At 40.9% G+C, this 24,676-nt stretch overlaps 1 long non-coding RNA gene across 1 annotated transcript in view; it reads right to left on the reverse strand.

Annotated features, from left to right (window-relative positions):
* Window positions 1-15,073: 15,073 nt before the first annotated feature.
* LOC111169046 (uncharacterized) overlaps window positions 15,074-24,676 on the reverse strand; it is a 65,484-nt gene continuing 55,881 nt past the window's right edge. The window contains exon 7 of the long non-coding RNA XR_002643139.2: window positions 15,074-22,734. This is a non-coding gene — a long non-coding RNA (uncharacterized LOC111169046). The remainder of the gene's footprint in view (window positions 22,735-24,676) is intronic.

Raw genomic sequence — 24,676 nt, forward strand, 5'->3', positions numbered from 1 at the left:
GTTAGCTCTACTCTAAATGTTTGGTGGAATTTGCCTGTGAAGCCATCTGGACATTGTTTGGCTCCCTTAGAAAAGCACAGGTCCTTTAGGGGGACGGTCTGTTTATATTTTCTAAACAGATAGGTCTATTTATATTTTCTATATTTTCTAATTCTTCCTGGTTTAGTCTTGGAAAATTGTACCTTTCCAAGAATTTGTCCATTTCTTCGTGGTTGTCCATTTTATTGGCATATAGTTGTTTGTAGTAGTCTCTTATAATCCTTTGTATTTCTGCAGTGTCAGTTGTGATGTCTCCTTTTTCATTTCTAACTTTAATGATTTGCATCCTCTCCCTTTTTTTCTTGATGATTTAAACATTCACCATTCATTCAACAGGCTCCGCTGGAAACATAATGATGAGTAAGACAGTTCTGCAGAACTGAGTGGGAGAAACCAACAAGGCAAAAGGCCATTTCAATCAGGGTGATGAGTGCTAAGATGTCAGAAGCATGGGATGCTGGGGTGCACTGAGGAGGAGGAGGTCAGACTCCAGGACCACTTCACCTACAGGATTACAGGGTTAGGGGGAGGATGGGGTGTGGGGAGGGGCTGAGTGTTCTAGCTAGAGGAAAAAGCTACTGCAAAGGCTGGAGGTGAGAGAGGCTGGCTCATTGGGGAACAGCTACTAGTTTATTATGGCTGGAACCTGAGAGAGGAGCAGAGTGAGATAAGCCTGGAGAGGCAGACAGGTGCCAGACCATGAAGGGCCTTGTACACCAGGGCAAGGGTTTGGATCTTATCCTGAGAGTAATGAGAAGCTATTGAAGGGTTTTAAGCAGATTCGCCATGTAACCGGCTTTGCCTTCTAGAAAGATCTCTTTGGATCAATGTGTAGAGTGGAATGAGAAGGACACAGCCTGGGGCAGATGAGGTAGAAAGATGAACTAAAGAAGGAACCATGAGGACAGAGAGAAGTGGAGGGTTCAAGAGACATTTAGGATAAAATGGAGCAGATATGGGGACTGATCGGATGACCTCAGTTGACTATTTGGGAATAACTCAGGTATTAGCATCATTCCTTCATTTGAGATGAGCCACAGAGGCTGAAGAAGGTTAAATGATTTGTACGAGGTCCCAGAGCCAGAAAGAATCTGATCAGGACTCTGTCTTTCCACCCTGACATCTCCTGTTCACTCCTCCCGAGTATGCTGTTAGCCGAGTTCCTTGATCTTTATGTGTAAATCCCCTTTCAGGAATTCAAATCCTGTTTCTCCATTGACTGCTTTGCAGCATGTAAAGGTGTGAAGCCTTAGTTTATCTGAGTTTTAATTGGTTGTCAACGTCCTAAGGCTTTACACCTTTGAGCTTCAAGATATTCTTTTCCCAAAAAAAGGAAAAAAAAGATATTCTTTTCCTTCCATTCCACTTAGTGTTTTTTTTTTCTGCACAAATCTTTTATTTATTTATTTTTTAAACATCTTTGTTGGAGTATAATTGCTTTACAATGGTGTGTTAGTTTCTGCTGTATAACAAAGTGAATCAGCTATACATATACATATGTCCCCATACCTCCTCCCTCTGTGTCTCCCTCCCTCCCACCCTCCCTATCCCACCCCTCTAGGTGGTCACAAAGCACCGAGCTGATCTCCCTGTGCTATGCGGCTGCTTCCCACTAGCTATCTATTTTACGTTTGGTAGTGTATATATGACCATGCCACTCTCTCACTTCGTCCCAGTTTACCCTTCCCCTTCCACTTAGTGTTTAAACAGCAATCTGGAAGCAAACCTTTCCATCCCAGGGAGGCTCAAATGAAGAGTCCGGGGCTCAGAAAGAGTGAGCCCAAGTCCTAGGCTTGGCCACTAATTAGCTGTGCGATAGAACGAGTCACTTTCTACAAACTCATATCTGAAAACTCAGGGGAAGAGAACGAACAAATGCATAGTCACTCGGATCCAACAACTTTAGAATCTCTTAAAGTAAGTATACCTTCAAATTGTGAAAAGCCACTCTCTCGTGAATCTGTTTGGTAAAGTGAGTTTCTGACCCCATATGATGCTCATAGGTATTAGGGATTTTCCCTAAAACTCAACTGTTTGCTCACCAGGGAGTATGCCCCTGCTCTGTAGTTGCTGAGCACGGTGTGCTCAACGGTGTGCCGTTGCTGAGCACGGCAGACTTAAACTGCCGACTAAAATGCACGGGTATGTTTGGTTTTCTCTCAGACACTTGTACTGCTAAGACTTTTTTTTTGGTGGGGGGAGGCGCGATTTTCTGTTATAAAATCAGCAGGAAGAGGGAAAATGAATGAAGAAGGTGAATTTACAGTTTATGGAAAAAGCCCACCATGCACTATGCCTATCCTGAGGCATGGAGGACACGGTAAAGGAGCAGTGTCTGTGAGTGGCAGGGCCCTGCACCCCAACCGTGAGATGACAAAATTATACTTGCTTCAAACCCCACAAGCTAGGGGAGCCTGTGAGTGAAAGGGGGCCTTTGTCAGTGCCAGCTCAGCCGGGACCAGGATCCGGCAGGGCTGCAGCTCCTGCTCAACAGGAGGGATGGAGCCCTGATACTCCACGCCACGCCCAGGGGCTCCGGGTCACAGGCCTGTGCAGTGACCCCCTTGGGATGTGCAAGCAAGGTCAAGTCCTGAGACCCCGGCACTCCTGCCGGTCCCCTGCCCCTCCCGTGGCTTCCACGAACAGCAGGAGGTGCTGGGCCTGAGGACCCTGTGCTCTTCACCCCAGGGCTTTGGCTCCTGTAGGCAGATGGCACCCCTGTGTGGGTGCTTCTCTTTGGTGAGCACCCAAAGCCCGGTCTGGCTGTGACACGGCGGTCTAGGAGGCCAGGGACAGGACGAGTCACTCCCTGTGTGGGTGGGGGGGGCGAGGCCTCACCGGGGGGGTGGGGGGGGCGGCGCAGTCCCTCCTTGTATCCGCCATCACAGCACCACAAGCATCACAGGCGGCCGTGGGAGCGGAAACCTCCCGGGAGGCCCTGCAGAGGAGCCAAAGAGACAGGAAGAGGATGGGAAGGCCCTCTGTAGACAGGCCCTGGGCAGGTAGAAGAGAAGCGCCACTGATGGTGAGAAGAGGCATTCCAAAGCCCTCGTGATTCAGTCAACAAACACCTACCTGTGCAGACACCATGGGGGTCACAAACTTGAAGAAGATCTGGACCGTCCCCCTGAAGGGCCTGTGCTTCTCTAGGGAAGCCAAACAATGTCCACACATCTCAGTGCAACCAGGAGAGCCTGTGGGGGGAGCAGGGGCAGCAGATGCAGAAGAGAAGGCTTCCCGGAGGCGGTGAGCTGGGGGCCGGGCTGTAAAGGAGAGCTCTGGACTGGTCTTCAGGGAGTGTGCCCTGCCATGCCCAGCAGGAAGTGAAAACCTCTTCCAGCTGTTGTGGCCTTGGGTCCCTCCCCCGTTCCCCCGACCCTGATGATGGATCTGCAAAGGGAAAAGACGTGGTCACTTCTGTTGACTAACAGCGTGTAGGGTGGGGAAAGAGAACACCTTTCCTTAAGGAAATCTGTTATCATTGCCCAAGTGTCTTCCCCTCTAGACCATGAGCTAGGGCAAGCCACGAGTCTTGGGCACCTGTCAATCCCCAGCCCCTAACACAACTCCCAGTATATAGTAGGTGCTCAGTACATGCTCAGTGAATGACTGAATAGCTAGGGTCTGGAACATTTGTCCTGTAATTTCAAGTGGACAACCCAGCTTTTTCATGACCTGAGAAGACACTTGTTTTCCTATAAAAAAAAACTGTCTGGGGCTTCCCTGGTGGCGCAGTGGTTGAGAATCTGCCTGCCAATGCAGGGGACACGGGTTCGAGCCCTGGTCTGGGAAGATCCCGCATGCCGTGGAGCAACTAGGCCCGTGAGCCACAATTACTGAGCCTGCGCGTCTGGAGCCTGTGCTCCGCAACAAGAGAGGCTGCGATAGTGAGAGGTCCGTGCACCGCGATGAAGAGTGGCCCCCGCTTGCCACAACTAGAGAAAGCCCTCGCACAGAAACGAAGACCCAACACAGCCTTAAAAAAAACAAAACAAAACAAAAAAACCTCGAAGTGACTATGCTGGTGGGAAGCCCTTACTCTGTAAAAAAGTACTATTTCTAGTGTCCTCCATAATTCAAGGTGTTTAAAAAAAAACAACAACAAAACCTGTCTGCCTGGGAGCATTTGATTTTGCTGTAGGCAAAGGAGCTGACCTGTTAGTCACCCTTTTCACCACAGGACTTCCATCAAATCCCCCAGGTCTGCCCTCAGGCTAGGACAACTTCCTCTTTCTTCCCCAACCCCAAGACGGGCTTTTCTTATAGCCAAGGACCCTCTGAGGCCTCAGGTGCACTTTAACACACACCCTGTGAAGACGACATCCTGCCTTTACTGCCCTCACTCAGTCAGGGGATGCTGCCATCTTTTGAAATTCAAGTTGGAAGCCTTTCATGAGAAAAGCCTGCACACTGTGACCCCTCCTGCCTCTCTTGGCTGCACAGTTGAGTGAGTCATTCATTATATTATAGGTAAATATGCTTGAGTCATAGAGATGTTTCATGTGCAGCCTTTTCTCCCAAATAGATGGTGAGCTTCTTGTTGCCAGAGATGGTAGCACCTGCTTTTCTGTCCCCAGGAATGTCTCCCAAAAGGTAATGCGCACAGGTGTGCAGTAAACACCTGCGAATTGAGGAGAAGGCAGAGAACTGATCTGGACCTTTCAGGGATCCTCAAGCCCTGGACATTCACTTCGTCTATGACTGGTTAACTAACCTTCAGCTCTCAAGTTGCCCCAGAACCTGGATAGGCAAGAAGCAATCCTGTTTCAACTTCGGACTACAGATCAGGAAATCCTGGTTATAGGCCTGACTCTGCCACTAACTAGCGTGAACTCTGGTGAGCCAGTTAGCTGCTTTTGGCCTCAGTTTGTGCAATTAAAAAAATAGGGAGACTGCTACTTCTGGCTAAGATGATGTGGTAGAAATTGTATGTACCCTCCTGCATGAAACAACCAAAAAAAAAAAAAAAGCCAGACAATATGAAGCAACAATTTTCAAGACACTATATATTAGGCAACAAAGGACAGTGATCCCAGAGAGATGGAAAGCAAACAAGAAGAGCCCTATGAATGACCAGCTTATTTGTAAAACAACTTTATTGAGATATAATTCATATACCATACACATTATAATAATTATAATTCACACTCATCCATTTCAAGTGTACGATTCAATGGTTTTTAGTATACTCGCAGACATGTGCGACCATCGTCAATTTCAGAACGCTTTCCTCACCTCAGAAAGAAATCCTATACCCTTTAGTTTTCTATTCCCTATTCCGTCCAGCCCTAAGCCACTATTAATCTACTTTCTGTCTATAGATTTCTTTATTCTGGACATTTCAATTAAATGGAATCTTATAATATGTGGTCTTTTGTAACTGGCTTCTTTGACTCAGTATAATGTTTTCCAAGATGAATCCATGTTGTATCATGTATCAGTAAGCACTTTGCTCCTTTTACGGCCAAATAATATTCCATTGTATGGATATAGCACATTGTATTTATACATTCATCAGTTGATGGACATTTGGGTTGTTTTCACCTTTTGGTTATTATGAATAATGCCGCTATAACAAGTTTTTGTTTGTTTGTTTGTTTTTGTTTTGTTTTGTTTTGTTTGCAGTACGCGGGCCCCTCACTGTTGTGGCCTCTCCTGTTGCGGAGCACAGGCTCCGGACGCGCAGGCCCAGTGGCCATGGCTCACGGGCCCAGCTGCTCCGCGGCATGTGGGATCTTCCCAGACCGGGGCACGAACCCGTGTCCCCTGCATCGGCAGGCGGACTCAACCACTGCGCCACCAGGGAAGCCCACAAGTTTGGGGTTTTTTTGTGGACATATATTTTCCTTTCTCTTGGAAGGAAGATATTCTTCAATTCTTAGAAGAGAATTGTTGGATTATATAGCAGCTCTATGTTTAAACTTTTCAGGAACTACCAGACTGTTTTCCAAAGTGGCATTTTACATACCCACCAACAATGTACAAGGGTTCTGATTTCTCCACATCCTCGTCAATACTTGCTAGTATCTGGCTTTTTTATTATGGCCATCCGAGTGGGTATGAAGTGGTATGAAGTTCATTGTGGTTTTGATTTGCATTTCCCTGATGATGTTGAGAAACTTTTCATATGCTTATTGGCCATTTTGTATATCTTCCTTGGGGAAATAATCATTTCATATCCTTTGCCCATTTTTTAATTGGGTTATTTATGTTTTTATTATCAAGTTGTAAAAATTCTTTATATAGTCTAGATACAATCCCCTCATCAGATTAATGATTTGCAAATATTTTCTCCCATCCTGTGGGCTGTCTTTGCACTTTCATGAATGTCCTTTGAAGCACAAAAGTGTTTTATTTTGATGAGGTCCAATTTATCTATTTTTCTGTTTTGTTTTTCATCCTTTTGGTGCAATAAATAAGAATCCTTTGCCAAATCTAAGGTCATGAAGATTTACCCCTGTGTTTTCTTATAAGAGTTTTATAGTTTTAGCTCTTATATTTAAGTTTTTGATCAATTTAAAGTTGATTTTTGTATATGGTGTGGGGCATGGTCCAACTTTATTCTTTTACATGTGGTTATCCAGTCGTCTCAGCATTATTTTTTGAAATAACTATTCTTTCACCATTGAATGAACTTGGCACTCTTGTCAAAAATCAGTTGACCATAGACACGTGGGTTTATTTCTGGAGTCTCAATTTTATTCCATTGATTTATATGTCTATCTCTATGCCATTTCCACACTATCTTGACTATCATTGCTTTGTAGTAAATTTTGAAATTGGGAAGTGAGAATCCTCCTACTTTGTTCTTCTTTTTCAAGATTGCTTTGGCTATTCTGGGTCACTTACAATTCCATATGAATTTTACAATCAGCTTGCCATTTTCTAAAGAGAAGCCAGCTGAGATTCTTATAGGGATTGCATCAAATCATAGATCAATTTGGGAAGTATTACCACCTTAACAATATTAAGTCTTCCAATCCATGAGCATGGAATGTGTTCCATTTAGAGCATTAATTTCTTTCAACAGTGTCTTATAATTTTCAGAGTATAAGTTTTACACTCCTTCACTTAGCTTTATTCCTAAGTATTTTATTCTTTTTGATGCTACTGTAAATGGAATTGCTTTTGTAATCTTCTTGGATTGTTCATTGTAAGTATACAGATACACAGTTGATTATTGTATATTGATTGATCCTGTATTCTGCAACCTTGCTGAACTTTTTAATTAGTTATAATAGGTGTTTTGTTTTCTTTGTGGATTCCTTGAGATTTTCTACATACAAGATCATGTCATCAGCAAATAGAGATAATTTTACTTTTCCCTTTCCAGTGTGGATGTCTTTTATTTCTTTCTGTGGCCTAATTGCCCTGGATAGAACTCCAATAAAATGTTGAGCTGAAGACATTGTTTTGTTCCTAATTTTAAGGGTATAAAGCACCTATGCTTTCACCATTAAGTATGATGTTAGCTGTGGGTTTTTCATAGAAGTCCTTTGTTAAGTTGAGGAAGTTCTCTTCCATCCCTAGTTTGTTGAGTGTTTCTGTCATGAAAGGTTGTTGGATTTTGTCAAATGCTTTTTTGCATCTATTGAGATGATCATGTGATTTTGTTTTTTATTCAATTATTATGATGTATTACATTAACTTACTTTCAGATGTTGAACAGACTGCGTATTCCTAGGATAAATCCCATTTCTCATAGTGCATAATTCTTTTTATATGTTGTTGGATTCACTTTGCTAAGGATTTTTGCACCTATGTTCATAAGAGATAATAATCTGTAGTTTTCTTTCCTTGTGATGTCTTTGGTTTTGGTATGAGGGTAATATTAGCCCCATAGAATGAACTGGGAAGTGTTCCAGCCTTTTCTATTTTTGGAAGAGTTGGTGAAGAGAAAAGTTAGTTCTTTAAATGTTTGTTAGAATTCAGTGGTGAACCGTCTGGGCCTGGGGTTTTCTTTGTGGGCAGTTTTGTTTAAAATTACTAATTCAGGCTTGTCACTTGTTATAGGTCTATTCATACTGTTTTTTTCCTTCTTGGGTCAATTTCAGTAGTTTGTGTCTCTCTAGGAATTTGTCCATTTCATCTAATTTATTGGTATATAATTGTTCATAGAATTCCCACATAATCCTTTTTTATTCCTGTAAAGTCAGTAGTAATATCCCCTCTTTCATTTCTGATTCTAGAAATTTGAGTCTTCTTTTTTTCTTAGTCAATCTAGCTAAAGCTTTGTCAATTTTGTTGATCTTTTCCAAGAACCAGCTTTTGGTTTCACTGATTTTCTTGATTGTTTTTTCTATTGTCTAGTCCAATAATTTCCACTCTGATCTTTATCATTTCCTCCTGGCTTGCTTTAGGTTTAGTTTGCCCTTCTTTTCCCAGCGTCTTAAGGTGGAAGATTTGACCCAACTTAGTGCCTTCAGAAAGTTTCCAGGATAGGACACGGGGAAGGGGAGCTGAGGCAGAGCTTGGAAGACTCCCTGGGTTGCGGACACCAATCTGAGAGTTCAGGGAGCCAAGTCAGGTAGAGCTTATACATTTTGTCCTGTTTTTTGGTTCTTTAAAGTAAGAGGGTAAATCCAGTCTCTGTTACTTGGTCGAACGAAAATTGTGCAAAGTCTTCTTAAGTATCAATAGAAAGCTTTATTTAAATCTCAGAATGGCCTCTCCAAAAAGAAAGAAAGAGAGAATGAGAGGGTCAAAGGAGGGGTGGAGCAAGAATTTGTGGTGTTGGGCAACAGAGACAAGGCTGGTGCGGTCATCAGGTGGTCGAAGCCATCAGATACACAAGGTTCCAAGTTACAAAAAGAAAATGTATTGTTCTTCTCTCCTTGTTGAGATATAGTATATACACACATAAGACTATTTTCTTAGATTTAGAAAGTCACTGGTGCAGGTTAATGTTGTATAATTGTTCATTTTCTCTTATTTTATTCTGTAGTTGGGAGGAGGAGAAAGAAAAGGATGGAGGAAAAAAGAAAGAATCTGTTCTTCATTCTTTAGGTTTTTTGTTTTTTAGAAGCCCAGGGGAATTTTATCAACACTGATATCACTCCAGAGTTCATCCCCCAAAAAGTGATATCCACTGATATCCAACTTTTATCCTACCTTCTACATATATATTTGTCAGCATTTGTTCAAGTTAAAAATAAAAGTTTACTTTCAGTAAATAAGCTTAACTATGAACAGATTTCTCATTGGTAAATAACACCAAGTAAAGTCTTTCCTTATATTATTTGGGTAAGCCTATTGTGAATTCCTTTATTGGTATCTAATATAATAAAGCAGAAACTAACACACTTTGTAAGACAATTATACTCCAATAAAGATGTTAATAAATAAATAAATAAATATTCAAAAAAAATTAAAATGTCAAGTTAAAACAATTTTCGTAAAGAGAGAGACAGACATCTAGCCTCTGGAATCTTGTTACTAAATATGGGGTCTATGTATCAACAGCATGAGCAACACCTGAAAGCTTTGTGGATATGCAGAATCTCAGGCCCTCCCCGGACCTTCACAGTCACATTTTAACAAGGTTCCCAGGAAATTCCTATGCACGTTAAACTTTTAGATGCACACTGCTCTAAAAAGCGCCATTATCAAAGAAAACCCCAGTGATGATCCAGGTTGGCCTAGAGGCCCATGTAATGTTGAAGAGCAACATTTTGGTTTAGAGAGCCATATGGGAAGAAGCTGGGCTTCACCTAAGGTGGGACCAGGCTTAAGTCACCAATTTGGGACTACTGCAGGTAAACGGAACAGGACAGAAAGGGTTGGGCTGGGGTGCAGCCTAGAACTCACAGAGGCTGAGACACAGAGAAAGACCTAGAGAGGCAAAGATGGAATGGTGGCGGTGGAAAAACGAATCAGGGAAACTCTAATTCCAGAAGGATACAAATACTATAATATCATTTATATGGATTTTAAGAACATGTAATACAATTAATATATATATATAGTAATTGTACGTGTGTGTGTGTGTGTGTGTAGGCATACATGGGAATGATACATCTAAATGTAGCATACATATAAAGATATGTATGGGAATGATAGCACATCTAGGGTAGTGGTTACCTCTTGGAAGGTGTATTAGTTATTGTGTAGTATAATAAATTACCCCCAAAACTTAGCTGCTTAAAACATACTTTCAGGAATCCAGGCGTGGCTTAGCTGGGTCTTCTGCTTCAGGGCCTCTCGCAAGCCCGCAATCAAGGCGCTGGCCAGGGATGTCACCTCATCCGAAGGCTCTACTGGGAAGGGTCTGCTTCCAAGTTCAGTCACATGGTTGTTGGCAGGATTCCATTTTTCACAGACTGTTGGACAAAGGATTCAGTTCCTCATAAGCTGTTGGCTGCAGGCCTCCTTGAGTCTCTGGCATGTGGGTCTCCCTACAGAGCATCTCGCAACATGGCATCAAGCTTCATCAGAGTAAGTAAGAGGGCAAGAGAGAGTGCCAGCAGTATGGAAGTCACAATCTTTTGTAGCTTAATCACAGAAGTCCCATCCCAACATCCCAACACCTTTGTCATGTTCTACGCATGAGAATCAAGTCACTAAGTCCAACCTAAATAGAGATTTCTCCAAAGAAGACATACAGATGGCCAAGGGGCACATGAAGAGATGCTCAACATCATTAACTATTAGAGAAACGCAAATCAAAACTACAATGAGGTAACACCTCACACCAGTCAGAATGGCCATCATCAAAAAGTCTATAAATAATAAATGCTGGAGAGGGTGTGGAGAAAAGGGAACCCTCCTACACTATGGTGGGAATGTAAACTGGTACAGCCACTATGGAAAACAGTCTGGAGGTTCCTTAAAAAACTAAAAATAGAGTTACCATATGATCCAGCAATCCCACTCCTGGGCATATATCCGGAAAAGAGCAAAACCTAATTTGAAAAGATACATGCACGCCTATGTTTATAGCAGCACTACTCACAATAGCCAAGACATGGACACCTAAGTGTTCATCGACAGATGAATGGATAAAGAAGATGTGGCATATATGCGTGTATACACACACACACACACGCACACAGATGCACACACACATATACAATGGAATATTTCTCAGCTGTAAGAAAGAATGAAATATCGCCATTTGCAGCAACATGGATGGACCTAGAGATTATCATACTAAGTGAAAGAAGTCAGGCAGAGAAAGACAAATATTATGTAATATCACTTATATGTGGAATCTAAAAAATTAATACAAATCAACTTATTTACAAACAGAAATGGACTCAAAGATATAGAAAACAAACCTATGGTTACCAAAGGGGAAAGGGGAGGGGGAGGGATAAATTAGGAGTATGGGATTAGCAGATACACATCATTGTATATAAAATAGATAAACAAGGATTTACTGTATAGCACAGGGAACTATATTAAATATCTTGTAATAGCCTATAATGGAAAAGAATCTGAAGCTGTACACCTAAAACTAACACAATACTGTAGATCAACTATAGTTAAATAAATGAAATGTTTTTAAAAAAAGAAGTGCACCAGGGATTATAGTAGCTGTAGTGGTGAAAAGTTCATTTTCACAACCCTTAGGAAGTTCCAGGTGAGGTTGGAAACTCTCAGCATTATTAGTGTCCAATAAGGGTGTTAATCGTACACATGCTCAGAATGCAGATCTTCTTCCCAACATCAGTACACTTTATGATTGCTCTACTCATGATCCATGTAGCAGAATAAATTCCTTCACTTTAGGACCAACCGTTAATAGCCTTTGGGGCAAGATGAAGATGACAGCTGTGTGCTCGTTCTGTACAACTCGGAATGGTATCTCGTCCATAAGCAGGAAATTCAGTTCAACTAAGCAAACCTGGAACAAATGCCAAGTATAGCACTCGGCTCCAGTTACCACTGCCGTATTCTCTCTCCCTTTCTTAAGAAAACACGTCTGTGGCTCCATCACAGGTCTCTTAAGAATTGGCACCTCTTGCTTGCCCCTTGGGCCCAGAAGCACAGAACATGCCATGGTGGAAAGGTTACAGGCCCATGCTGTTGCTGTTTGCAATTACTTTAATTCCCCAAAATAATCCCTTGACTTTCAACTTCTCAGAAGGGAAACTGAAAAGATGAGGAGAGGGCAGGAACACATATAACCACATTGTCTCACATTATGCTTATTACCTCAAGCCCATTTTCTTCGCAAAGTGAAGCTTTTGCAGAATTCATAAAGGAGGGCCTTAAACAGACTCTGAAAGAGTTTTAAAGTACTTCTTAAAAATTACCCAAAATAGGATTTACCAAATGTTCAAAAGTAATTATGATGAATCACCATTGTAAAGAAACAGTTTTCTGTCTTTATTACAAAGTTATTTTTAAAGTGCTTCTTCATGAATCATACAAAATAACTGATTGCAACATAAACTGTCATTTTTATAACTATTTCTGAAAGAGGGAAACTCTGGTTTAAAAAAAGGCAACCAATATTTTAATTGAAAAAACGAATTTCTGCACAGTAAAAGAAATGACACAATAATGAGACAATGCATCCCCAAGTGTAAATTATATCATTATTTAAAGTTACTATTCTTAAATTTTGGTGCAATTCTAATCCATAGCAAACCTCTAAACCCTCTTGGTAAAATGGCAAATCCTTCAGGATTATTCCATTCTTTCAGGATCAGAGCAACACTGTATCTTAATTTTTGAAACTGGAACCAATTTTTTTTTTAAACAGAGAGACATATTGATGATAGAGTCTATGAATTCTCTGTCCAGACAGGCTCCTATTCGGAGTGAAGTAAGGAGCACTGAATACTTTCACAGGAACTGACACCGCATACCATTCCTTTGTTTTTTTAAAAAATGGAGGTATTTTAAGTAAAAAAGTGTGATCCCTACTCTCAGGTCCTTCTGTTCTCACCCCTACCATGAACATCAATGTCTGGTCCTACTGACACTTCTATTCTCAGGACACGATGTTCTGAATGGAGTGGAGGGCATTTGGTGCTTACAGAACTGTACTGAGATGCTCTCGATACTAGACCCTTCCCCATGTCAGCTGTTCCTGCCATCGTGACAGTTGGCATTTCTGAAAGCACCCATCAAGTTGTATGATAACATAAATTACATGTCTGTATTTCCCATTAGACTGTGAACTTCCTGAGGGAAGGGATAGGCCTTTTTTAAAAAAGTATTATCTTTAATATTTTCTAATACAGTGCCTCAATATGATCATAAAGATAACAATGATAATAACAACTCTTAGTGAGCACTTACTATGTACCGGGCCCTATATTCTAAGCACTTGATGTGATTAACTCAACTAATCCGCACAATGACTCTATGTGGGAGGTACTATCCCCATTTTACAAATGAGGAAACAACAGGTTGAGTAACTTGTCCAAGACGATACAGCTAACTTAGCTGCAGAGGCAGGACCGGAACCCGCGCAGTCCAGCTCCAGAGTAGCCTTTCAAAGATATTGCCCTGGGAAGCTTCTATTGCTCAAAACCTTTTGCAATTCCTTCTTCGGAATTGTTTTCAGAGCCAGTTTATGAATCGCAGAAGAAAAGTAGTCAATACATTGTGATCACAGCTCATTTTTAAATAGACAGTGTTATTGAGTTTGATGAATACCTGATTTGCCCAACATGTTTCCGAATAACATCTGTTTGCCAAAAATCACATTCTCCAGCAAAAGAAGAAAGATTTGCTATCGTTGAAGATGGTCCAAAAATATGATGCAGAGACTTTTTTCAGTTAACAAACATTTACTGAGCAACTGCTTGGCCCCCAGGGATACAAAGTCAAACAAGACATCTTCCCTACCTTCAGATAAGGGAGACATACAATCCAGTGTGATAAGTGCTTTGATAGATGTAAGCACAGGATGCTCAGGGAGCCCAGAAGAAGAGCATCAAACCCAGACTTGAGGGTGAGGGCCGGCTCCCTGGAGGAGGAGGTGAGGTCTAATTTTAGTCCCAAAAGACAAGTAGTTGTGGCCACACCAATAGAACAAGGGCTCGGACTCTCGAGATGGCTACACTAACTGGGAGATTATGTCTTCGGATGGGTACACCCTCTCAGGTTTAGTTTTAGAAGATAACAATCCTATTACTTTTAAGTTCACACCTGGTACTCAAGTTGGTTTTGCTTTTAAATGAAACCTGGAAACATGCGTGGATGGCGGTTTGAACGTTGCCTAATTTTAAATGTTTGAGTGTTGTTTGCTTTTGTTAGTGAGCCATTTACAGTTCTCCAAGTTTCCCCGAAGAATTTTGCTGATGGAGTAAACAGAAAACAAACCAATATCTAAGGAAGTCCCTGTTATCATAGTCTATTTGTATGGAGTGGGCACATGGTGATGATTTGTTTAACAAAGTAAGGAGTAAACCCTTAATACTGATTCTCCCTAATTGAAACAAAATAGTTCGTTTCCTTTGTTTCCTATGAGCCAAGGTAGGACAGGATAACCCACACATGGGGAGAAATGGATGCTCTGGCAGAAGCTTATACTTTTCTCAATATGTCAACTTGGAAAACAGTAACTTTGAACACTGAGCAGTGGGACACATGGTGAGCCAAGAAGGGCTTTCTCTCATTTTGTGGCTTACCTGCCCTTAAAAACCAAACTACCCCAGGATCACACAAAATTGTCCTCAGAGAGGGGAAAGGGGGCTTGGGAGGTGGGTTAAGTACTGTCCACCATGGGTGGGCTCGGTGCTTGGAGATGACGAGAGAGGGAGGAAAGTGCTATGGATACCCTAGTTGTATGCTGAGGCAAGAGTTTGAAGGCTCCCTTCTCTGTAATCCTCATCCACTAGGTGGCCTGACCCTGACTCTGTGGAATCGCTAAAGAAAGCAAGACAGGACACATAATGAGGAAGCTCAGATGAGGCATGGGATGCTGCCTGTGAAGAACAGGCCTTTCTGGGATTTGAGAGTGAAACAATCATGAGTAGGAGGACACACTGGGCACTCAGGAGACAGGAACGCGTGGTGGGCAAAGGGCACCGAAGACAAACTTGATCTGCTTCACAAGTCTGTCTAGAGCTGGGCCAAGTGAGCTCAAAAAGTAAGGGGCAAGAGATGGTAGGAAGGAAAAGATATCTGCCCACCTATAATTTATTTACTCATTTAGCACATGAGATGTTTAAAGAACTGTGAGAGACAGCTGAAGGAGCTACAGAAAAGAAAGTAATACAGTTCCTGCCCTCAAGCAGTCTGTAATCCCAAGGGAATCCAAGGCTGTGCAGAACTTATGCCTTGTTGCTAAGATATAGAACAGTGAGAGAAATGGGAAAATGTCCTTCTCTAGACTCGCCACACCTTCTCCCCAGCACTACTACTATCCCTGGGGGCAGAAGGTTAGATCAGTCTTCTCTGGAAAGTTCCCTCTCAGTCTTACAACTCTACTTCTTCTAAGAGGCTGCAGAATCAGCATTTGTTTCGTTTTGTTTTGGTTTTTTTGGCCACACCGCACGTACTGCAGGATCTTAGTTCCCCGACCAGGGACTGAACCTGCGCCCTTGGCAGTTAAAGTGTGGAGGCCTAACCACTGGACTGCCAGGGAATTCCCAGAATCAGCGTTTTCAAGCACGGCCTAGGAATCCTCTAGATTTTACAAAGAATGCAGGAATATTCTTTCAAAAGATTTCCCTATGTGTTTCTAGTTCACTGGAAAATAAAAAGTTAAATTTATATTCAATTTTTCAATAACTTACTGTGGTGGTTTAACTTATGTGTCAACTTGACTGGGCTAAGGGGTGCCCAGATTAAACGTCACTTCTGGGTGTGTCTCTGAGGGTGTTTCCGGGTGAGATGAGCATCTGAATTGGTGGGCTCAGTGAAGTAGACTGCCCTCCCCAACGCAGGCGTCACCCAATCCACTGAGGGCCTGGATAGAACACACGGTGGAATGAAGAATTCGCCCGTTTTGCTTCTTGTCTGCCTGAATGAGCTGGGACATTGATCTTCTTTCCTTGTACTGAGATTTTACACCATTGGCTTACCTGGTTGTCAGGCCTCCGGAATTGAACTGGAATTCATCCATTCTCTAAGAATTATACCACTGGCTTTCCTGGGTCTCCAGTTTGCAGATGGCAGATCTTGGGACTTCTCACTTCCGTAATATTGTGAACCAATTCCTCATTATATTATATTATACACACACACACATCTATCATCTATCTATCTATCTATCTATCTATCATCTATCTATCCTACTGGCTCTGTTTCTCTGGAGTACCCTGACTAATACGTTTACTCATTGTATAAAGTAGTGTTATTCAAACTTTTTTTTTCTTATTAGAAGTTGAATTCATTTTGCAAACAAAGTTCACAGAGAATATCCACGCATAAAACATAAAACAGAACAATTCTGACTAAGGTAGGGTGAGGTCCAAAGCTTCCACTTCACAGCTCTTTCATCCATTACTGATAATAACTCTCAGCAAACTAGGAATAGAAGGGAGCTTCATCAACCTGATAGAAAGCATCTATGAAGAACCTATACCTAACATCATACTTAACGGTGAAAGACTGAGTGCTTTTCCTATAAGAAGATCAGTAACAAATCAAGACGTCCATTCTCACTCTCTATATTCAGCACTGTACTAGAGGTTCTGGCCAAAGCATTTGGTCAAGAAAAGATGTGCAAAACCTGTATGCTGAAAACTATAAAGCTCTGCTGGGAGAAATTAAATAGAATCTAAATAGTGATATTTATACCTTATTCATGGGTCAGAAGACGCCATATTGTTGAGATAACAATTCTTCCCAAATTGATTTACAAATTCAGTATAATCCCTTTCAAATTCCCAGCAGGAATTTTTATAGAAAATCACAAGCTGATTCTAAAATTCGTATGTAAATGCAAATGACCTAGAATTGTCAAAGCAACTTTGAGAAAAGAACACATTTGGGAGGTTAACACTACCTGATTTTAAGATGTATTATAGGGAATAGATGTATTATAGGAAATTCCCTGGCAGTCCAGTGGTTAGGACTTGGCACTTTCACTGGCGGGGCTCGGGTTCAATCCCTGATCAGGGAACCAAGATCCTGCAAGCCATGTGCGTGGTGCAGCAAAAAAAAAAAAAAAAAAAGTATTATAAAGCTACACTATAATCAAGACAGTGTGGGATTGATGTCCAAACAGAAAAATATATTAATGGAAGAGGACAGAGAGCCCAGAAATATACTCACACAAATATAGACAACTGATTTTTTTTTTTTACAAAGGTGTAAAGGCAGTTCATTAGAAAAAGAATAACCTTTTCAGAAAATGGCCCTGGAAATACTAGATATTCATATGCAAAAAATAACTTGGATTAATACCTTGCACCATACACAAAATGGATCACAGTATTAAATATAAAAACTAAAACTGCAAAATTTCTTGAAGAAAATTTAGGAGAAAAATCTCATGACCTTGGGTTTGGCAATGATCTCTTACATATGACACCAAAAGCATAAGCCATTAAAAACAAATTGATAAGTTAGACTTCACAAAAATTAAAAACTTTTGTTCTTTGAGAAATGCTGTTAAGATAATGAGAATGACAATTCATAGACTGGAAGAACATGTTTGCAAAGCATATATCTGATAAAGGATTTGTATCCAGAATATATAAAATACTCTAAAAGCTCAAAAATAAGAAAATAGACAACCCAATCAATATTAAATGGGCAAAAGATTTGAATAGACACTTCACCAAAGAAGATATTCAGATGGCAAATAAGCACATGAAAAGAGTTTCAACATCACTGATCGTTAGGTAAATGCAAGGTAAAACCAAAATAAAAAGCACTACGCATCAGTTTGAATGGGTAAAATTAAAAAGAATTGTCATAGCAAGTGTTGCTGAGGATGCCAATAAACTGGAACTCTATCACATGGCTGGCGGTAATATAAATGGTACCACTTTGTAAAACAGTTTGGTAGTTTTTTAAAAAGTTTAACATACACCTATGAAATGATTCAGCCACTCCTCTCATAGATATTTACCCAAGAGAAAAGAAAACATTATCCATAGAAAGTCTTGTACACAAATGTTCATAAAAGCTTTATCTTGCAATAGCTAAAAACTGGAAATCCAAACATCCATCAACAGGTGTATGGGTAAACAATTAGTTGTATATATACCCACACAGTGAAATATTACTCAGCAAAAAAAAAAAAAAAGGGATGAACTATTGATATATGCAACAACATGGGTGAATCTCAAAATAATTATGCTCAACAAAGGAAGCTGGAAAAAAGATGTATGATTCAATGTATGATTCAAATATAAACTCTAAAAAATGCAAACTAACCTAAAATGACAGAAAACAGATCAGTGATTGCCTGGAGACAGAGGGGAAGGAGGGATTACAGAGGGCACTTGGGAACTTTGCGGTATGTTCACCATCTTGACTGGGCTGATGGTTTCATAGGTGTATACATATGTCAAAACTTAACTGTATGCTTTGAACATGTGCAGTTTACTGTATGTCAGTTATACCCCAACAAAGCTGTTGAAAAGAATTGACTCACATAAATATACCCACTGATTTTTTATAAAGATGACAAAGCAATTCAGTGGGGCGTGAGGAAAGACTAAGGTCTGACGCCTATGGCCAATAAAAACACAATGAGCCCTTTTTGGATTCAGATTATTACTTACACGGAGAACGAAAGGAAGAGTAGCCAAATGTACTAGCAACCCATGCTCCCTGTCCTACATACCGGAAAGGCGTGACCACAAAACAAAAAGTGCCTCCCATCCTCTTGTGTTCCAAGTGGATCACAAGGAGTTCTGCTAAGACTCAGATAAATACAGGTCAAGCCTTTGCCTATGTGATCAATTTCACCAGACTGCCATGACAGAGCTGTTCCCCTACACAGAAAAGCCGCAGATCCTGAGTCTTGAACGGGCTTCCCTGGGCAAAGTTTATTCCACACCTGTAGTTCACTGATAGAGAGAAAGCACATCCTTGTGTGGCTTCAGACGGTTCAGATGACCTCTCTGAACTCTACTGAATGCATATATTTTTCCTATCACTTTTGGTCTGTATCCTTTGATGTAATAAACCTTAGCTGCGAGTAAAGCCTGCTATTGAGTCTTGTGAGTCCATCCAGTGAACCACTGAACCTCGATGGTTATGGGACCCCAGAAACATGGTTATTTTTTTCAATAAATGGTGCTGGTGAAATTGGACATCCATAGGCAGAAGTATAATATAATAAACCTAGACCAAAACCTCATAACTTACATAAAAATTGACCCAGGGGCTTCCCTGGTGGCGCAGTGGTTGAGAGTCCGCCTGCCGATGCAGGGGACACTGGTTCGTGCCCCAGTCCGGGAACATCCCGCATGCCGCGGAGCGGCTGGGCCTGTGAGCCACGGCCGCTGAGCCTGCGCGTCTGGAGCCTGTGCTCCGCAACGGGAGAGGCCACAACAGTGAGAGGCCCGTGTACCGCAAAAAAAAAAAAAAAAAAAAAAAAAAAACAAAAAAGACTCAAATTGGATCACAGATTTAAATGTAAAATTATAAAATTTTAGAATGAAACATAGCAGAAAATATTCATGACCTAGGGTTAGGTGAAGAATTCTTACACGTGACACTAAAAGCACAATACATAAAAGAAAAAAATCAATAAATTGAACTTCCTCAGGATGAAAAAGTTTTGCTCTGTGAAAAACCCTGTTAAGAAGATAAAAAGACAAGCTACAGACTGGGAGAATATATTTGCAGATCACATCTCTAACAAAGGATTTGTCTACAGAATATGTCAAGAACTCTTAAAACTCAACTGTAAGAAACCAACCACCCAAAGTTTTAATGGGAAAAGACTTGAACAGATACTTCACCAAAGATGATATACAGATGGCAAATAAATGCATGAAAAGATGTCCAACATCACTAGTCGTTGGGCAAACACAAATAAGAACACACTGAGATGAGACTACATACCTATTCAAATGGTTAAAATTAAACACTGATAACACCAAACGTTGATAGGGATGCCGATAAACCGGATCTTGCTATCACTGTTGGTCAGAATGAAACACGGTACAGCCACTCTGGAAATCATTCTGACAATTAAACATAGAGTTACCTATGACCCAGCAATCACACTCCTGGGCATTTATCCCAGAGAAATGAAAACTCAGGCCCACACAAAAACCTATACTCGAATGCTCACACAACTTGAAACCTGAAAACAAACCAAATGTCCTTCAACAGGTGAGTGGTTAAACACATTGTGGTACATCCATACTATGGAATATTATTCAGCACTAAGAAGGAACAAACCACTGATACACCCAACAACTTGGATGGCTCTTAAGGGCATTATGCTGAGTGAAAAAAGAAAAGCCAATTTCCAAACATTACATACTATAGGATGACATTTATATAACATTCTTTTTCTTAAGGAATCATTTATTTTTTTAAATTTTATCTTAGAGTATAGTTAATTAACAATGTTGTGATAGTTTCAGGTGTACAGCAAAGTGATTCAGTTATACATATACATGTCTCTATTCTTTTTCAAATTCTTATCCCACTTAGGTTGTTACATAATATTGAGCGGAGTTCCCTGTGCTATACAGTAGGTCCTTGCTGGTTATCCACTTTAGATACAGCAGTGTGTACATGTCAATCCCAGACTCCCTAACTATCTCTTCTCCCCACCCTTCCCCCCGGTGACCCTAAGTTCCTTCTCTAAATCTGTGAGTCTGTTTCTGTTTTATAAGTTCATTTCTCTTTAGATTCCATTTATAAGTGATATCATATATTTCTCTTTCTCTGTCTGACTTACTTCACGCAGTATGACAATCTCTAGGTCCATCCATGTTGCTGCAAATGGCATTATTTCATTCTTTTTAATGGCTGAGTAATATTCCATTGTATACATGTGCCACATCTTCTTTATCCATTCCTCTGTCAATGGACATCTAGGTTGCTTCCATGTCTTGGCTACTGTACATAGTGCTGCAATGAACATTGGGGTGCACGTATCTTTTTGAATTATGGTTTTCTCTGGATATATGCCCAGGAGTGGGTTGCAGGATCATATGGTAGCTCTATTTTTAGTTTTTTAAGGAACCTCCATACTGTTCTCCATAGTGGCAGCACCAATTTACATTCCCCCCAACAGTGTAGGAGGGTTCCCTTCTCTCCACACCCTCTCCAGCATTTATTGTTCGTGGATTTTTTGATGATAGCCATTTTGACTGGTGTGAGGTGATATCTCACTGTAATTTTAATTTGCAATTCTCTAATAATTAGCGATGCTGAATGTCTTTTCATGTGCCTCTTGGCCACCTGTATGTCTTTTTTGGAGAAATGTCTATTTAGCTCTTCTGCCCATTTTTTGATTGGGTTGTTTGCTTTGATGATATTGAGCTGCATGAGCTGTTTGTAAATTCTGGAGACTAATCCCTTGTCGGTCACATCATTTGCAAATATTTTCTCCCAATCTGTGGCTTGCCTTTTTGTTTTGGTTATGGTTTCCTTTGCAGTGCAAAAGCTTTTGAGTTTAACTAGGTCCCATTTGTTTGTTTTTGTTTTTATTTCCATTACTCTGGGACAAAATTGTAGAGATGGAGAACATATAAGTGGTTGCCAGGGGCTCAGTGTAGGGGAGGGGAGAAGTAACAATAAAGGGGCAGCATGAGGAATATCCTTTGTAGTGATGGAAGAGTTCTGTCTCTTGATTGTGGTGCTGAGGTGGTTATACAAATCTGTACAAGCAATAAAATGCCATATAATCACAAAGACATACCAAGAAATAAGTGCATATAAAAACTGGGGAAATCTGATTAGGGTCTGTAATCTACTTAATTGTGTTGTGCCAATTAATTTTCTGGTTTTGACAATGACTAAAATCATGGAAGATGTCACTAATGGGGGAAGCCGGGTGGTAGGTACATAGAACCTCTCTGTAGTATTTTTTGCAACTTCTTGTGAGTGCACAATTTTTTCCAAATAAAAAGTTACAAATTTATACTCAATTCAGTTATTAGAAAACTTTTATGTATGTTTGGAACAACGTGAGCTGGTGAATCTATATTTTCAACTGTAAATTTTATGAAATCTAAGGCAGATCAAGTATTTCTGGTGAAATTTACCCTCCAAATTGAAATGTGCTGTAAGTGTAAAATACACACCAGACTTCAAAGACTTCATATAAAAATATCTCAATTATTTTTATAGTGATCATATGCTAAAATGAAAGCAGATCAGATTGGGTTATACACAATATATCATTAAAATTAATTTCACCATTTCTTTTTACTTTTTTTAAATGTGGCTACTAGAGAATTAAAGACTAGTATTCACATTATATTTTTATTGGATAGGGCTTCTCTAAGGTTTCACAAAGGTAAAAACCGCAGGAAGCAGCTATTACCCTTAGGCAGCAGGGCAGGCGGCAGGGGGCAGGGGGAGAGAAGTGGTTGAATTACTAAAACTTGGGAGACGGGGTCCCTGGAGCTAAACCTCAGACTTCTGAAAAGGGGGTACTTGCCAACTGGTACTGAGACCTCTGAGCTTGGAGGAAGGTCCCTGTGGTGCTGGACCCAGATTTCTGAAGAGGGAGGCACAAGGTGGTTGGTGGTGTCTCTCAGCAGACACAATGAAGCTGATTCGTCCAAATGGTGGAAAAACTGCAACCAGATTCAGCTGATGCTATAGGAAGGCACTGCTGTTTCCAGGGTGACGACGCAAAGGCTGTGGTGATACAGGAACCACAAACAGACAGGAAAACCCACGGTAAGCAAACAGGTAGGAGTAAGTCTCTTCCTTCTCCAGCTTTGCTGTCTCCCTCTACTGCCCCCTATTAGCAGAACCTAACATAGAGTCAGCCAACAAAGCAGAAACGTGGTTTGTAGTGCCCTACTGCCAGCATCACAAAGCAGGGGCTGGAGGTTTGGAGCTGAGACAAGAAATTAGTAACTGCCACAGTACAACTGCGACAAAGTCACCTAGCTAGCCTCCAAATACCTGTATTGCCCTTCCATCATGCTTGAGTTGTGGTTGGGAAGTGGCTCTGTAGACAGGAACTACCATTTCTCAGTTCCCTGTGCATCTAGGTGGGGCCTTTCTGACAAATCTTCTCCCACGGAATGTTGGTGGAAGGGGTGTGGGTGACATTGAGGCCAGTCTAAGAAGCTCACATGCCTTCTCTACTCTTTCTCTTTTCCCATCTACTGGCTGGTTGCCAGCATCCAGGGTGACCCTGGATGCCAAATGTTGAAAATGACAGAGCTAATGTTACCTTAATGGATACATAATTCTGCAAACACCATGCCTTGGCCCCTAGGTAGAAGGGGACATAGTATTCTTAGTTGCCATGCGATTGCCAAGGAGGTTTTTAAATCTACCAGCAGGGAGTTCACAAATGCTTATCAAAACTCTACTTCCACATATAGCCATATTTCATATAAGAAGAAATATTCATTTTACCTTTTGAACTTAAAGATTATTTAGCTGGGAAAATGGATACTCTTCTCAAGAGTTTTAGAGAATTTATTCATGCATTCTAAACTGGAGAGTACTTAGCATTGATAATGCTTCTGGTATAATATTGCAATTATGTTATAGCACACTGTTAAACTTGTTCAGAAAATCTGTGTGATTTTGGGTAAAATACACATTCAGGAGGAGGGGATGAGGATGAATTCTAGCACCTCTCTTCACCAGAAGTGTTTTGTTTTTCAAATGATTCATATGCCAAATTATTAACAAGCGGTCATCTTCAGTCTCCAATTAAAGTCATATGTTAACACACAGATTTGAACTTCCACCAACCCCTTCATTCAACACAGGTGTAAAGGGAATGGCTAAGGGAATGGCCCTTAGGCACCAATGTTATACTGTATAAACTATAATCAGAATTCTCTCAGATATGCACGCTAGATTCAAGGAGATGAAGGAAGGAGGATTTTTCTGGGCTAGTCAAAGAGAACAGTTGCTTGAAAACCTTCCATGCATTATAAGAGGAAGCCTGGAACCTCCGCAACAGTGTCATAAGATTGCCTTAAATTCCTTTTTAGATTGTTACAAAGTTTAGAATTTCGACCTTCAAATTTTGAAGAAGCTGGTTAAATATGTTTTTAGAAAGGCAACCAGCAACCTCTCGTGAAATTCATGTTGAGTGTTGGCTAAAGAGGCCAAAGAGAATGGAAGGAAGACCTGTACTAGTGTCTCCACTAGTACATTTTAATAATAGTATCTCAGTAACTTACATTTGATGGATATTTGTAAGCTTTCACTGAATCCTCCCACCAGCTCCGTGTGGTAGTCTGATCATATATCTATCTCTGTCTAACTGGCAAGAAAATGGTCTAAAAAAGGTTTACACGAACTGCCCACCATTATGGGACAAATCGGTGGTAGAACCAGGATCAGAGATCGTAGCTCTTCACTTCTGGCCCAGTGCACTTTCCTAGAGTGAACATTTCCGATCTCTGTGTTTCTCGAACCTCTGTGGTTTATTTCTGACCATCTGGACAGAAAAAGAGAGGGGAATTCCAGGCTTTGCTCTAAGCATGAAACCTCTAGCCTCACCTCTAGCTTATTACAGGCGCTGTGTGCTCTGGCTCGTGCCCAACCCCTCTTCCTCAACTCGGGGGAAGCCCTTGCCATCGAAACTCTACCAGCCCTTCACCAT

This window comes from Delphinapterus leucas, chromosome X (genome assembly GCF_059928025.1).
Source record: "Delphinapterus leucas isolate spDelLeu-1000000601 "Yukka" chromosome X, BTC_Dleu_Yukka2, whole genome shotgun sequence".
Classification (NCBI taxonomy): domain Eukaryota; kingdom Metazoa; phylum Chordata; class Mammalia; order Artiodactyla; family Monodontidae; genus Delphinapterus; species Delphinapterus leucas.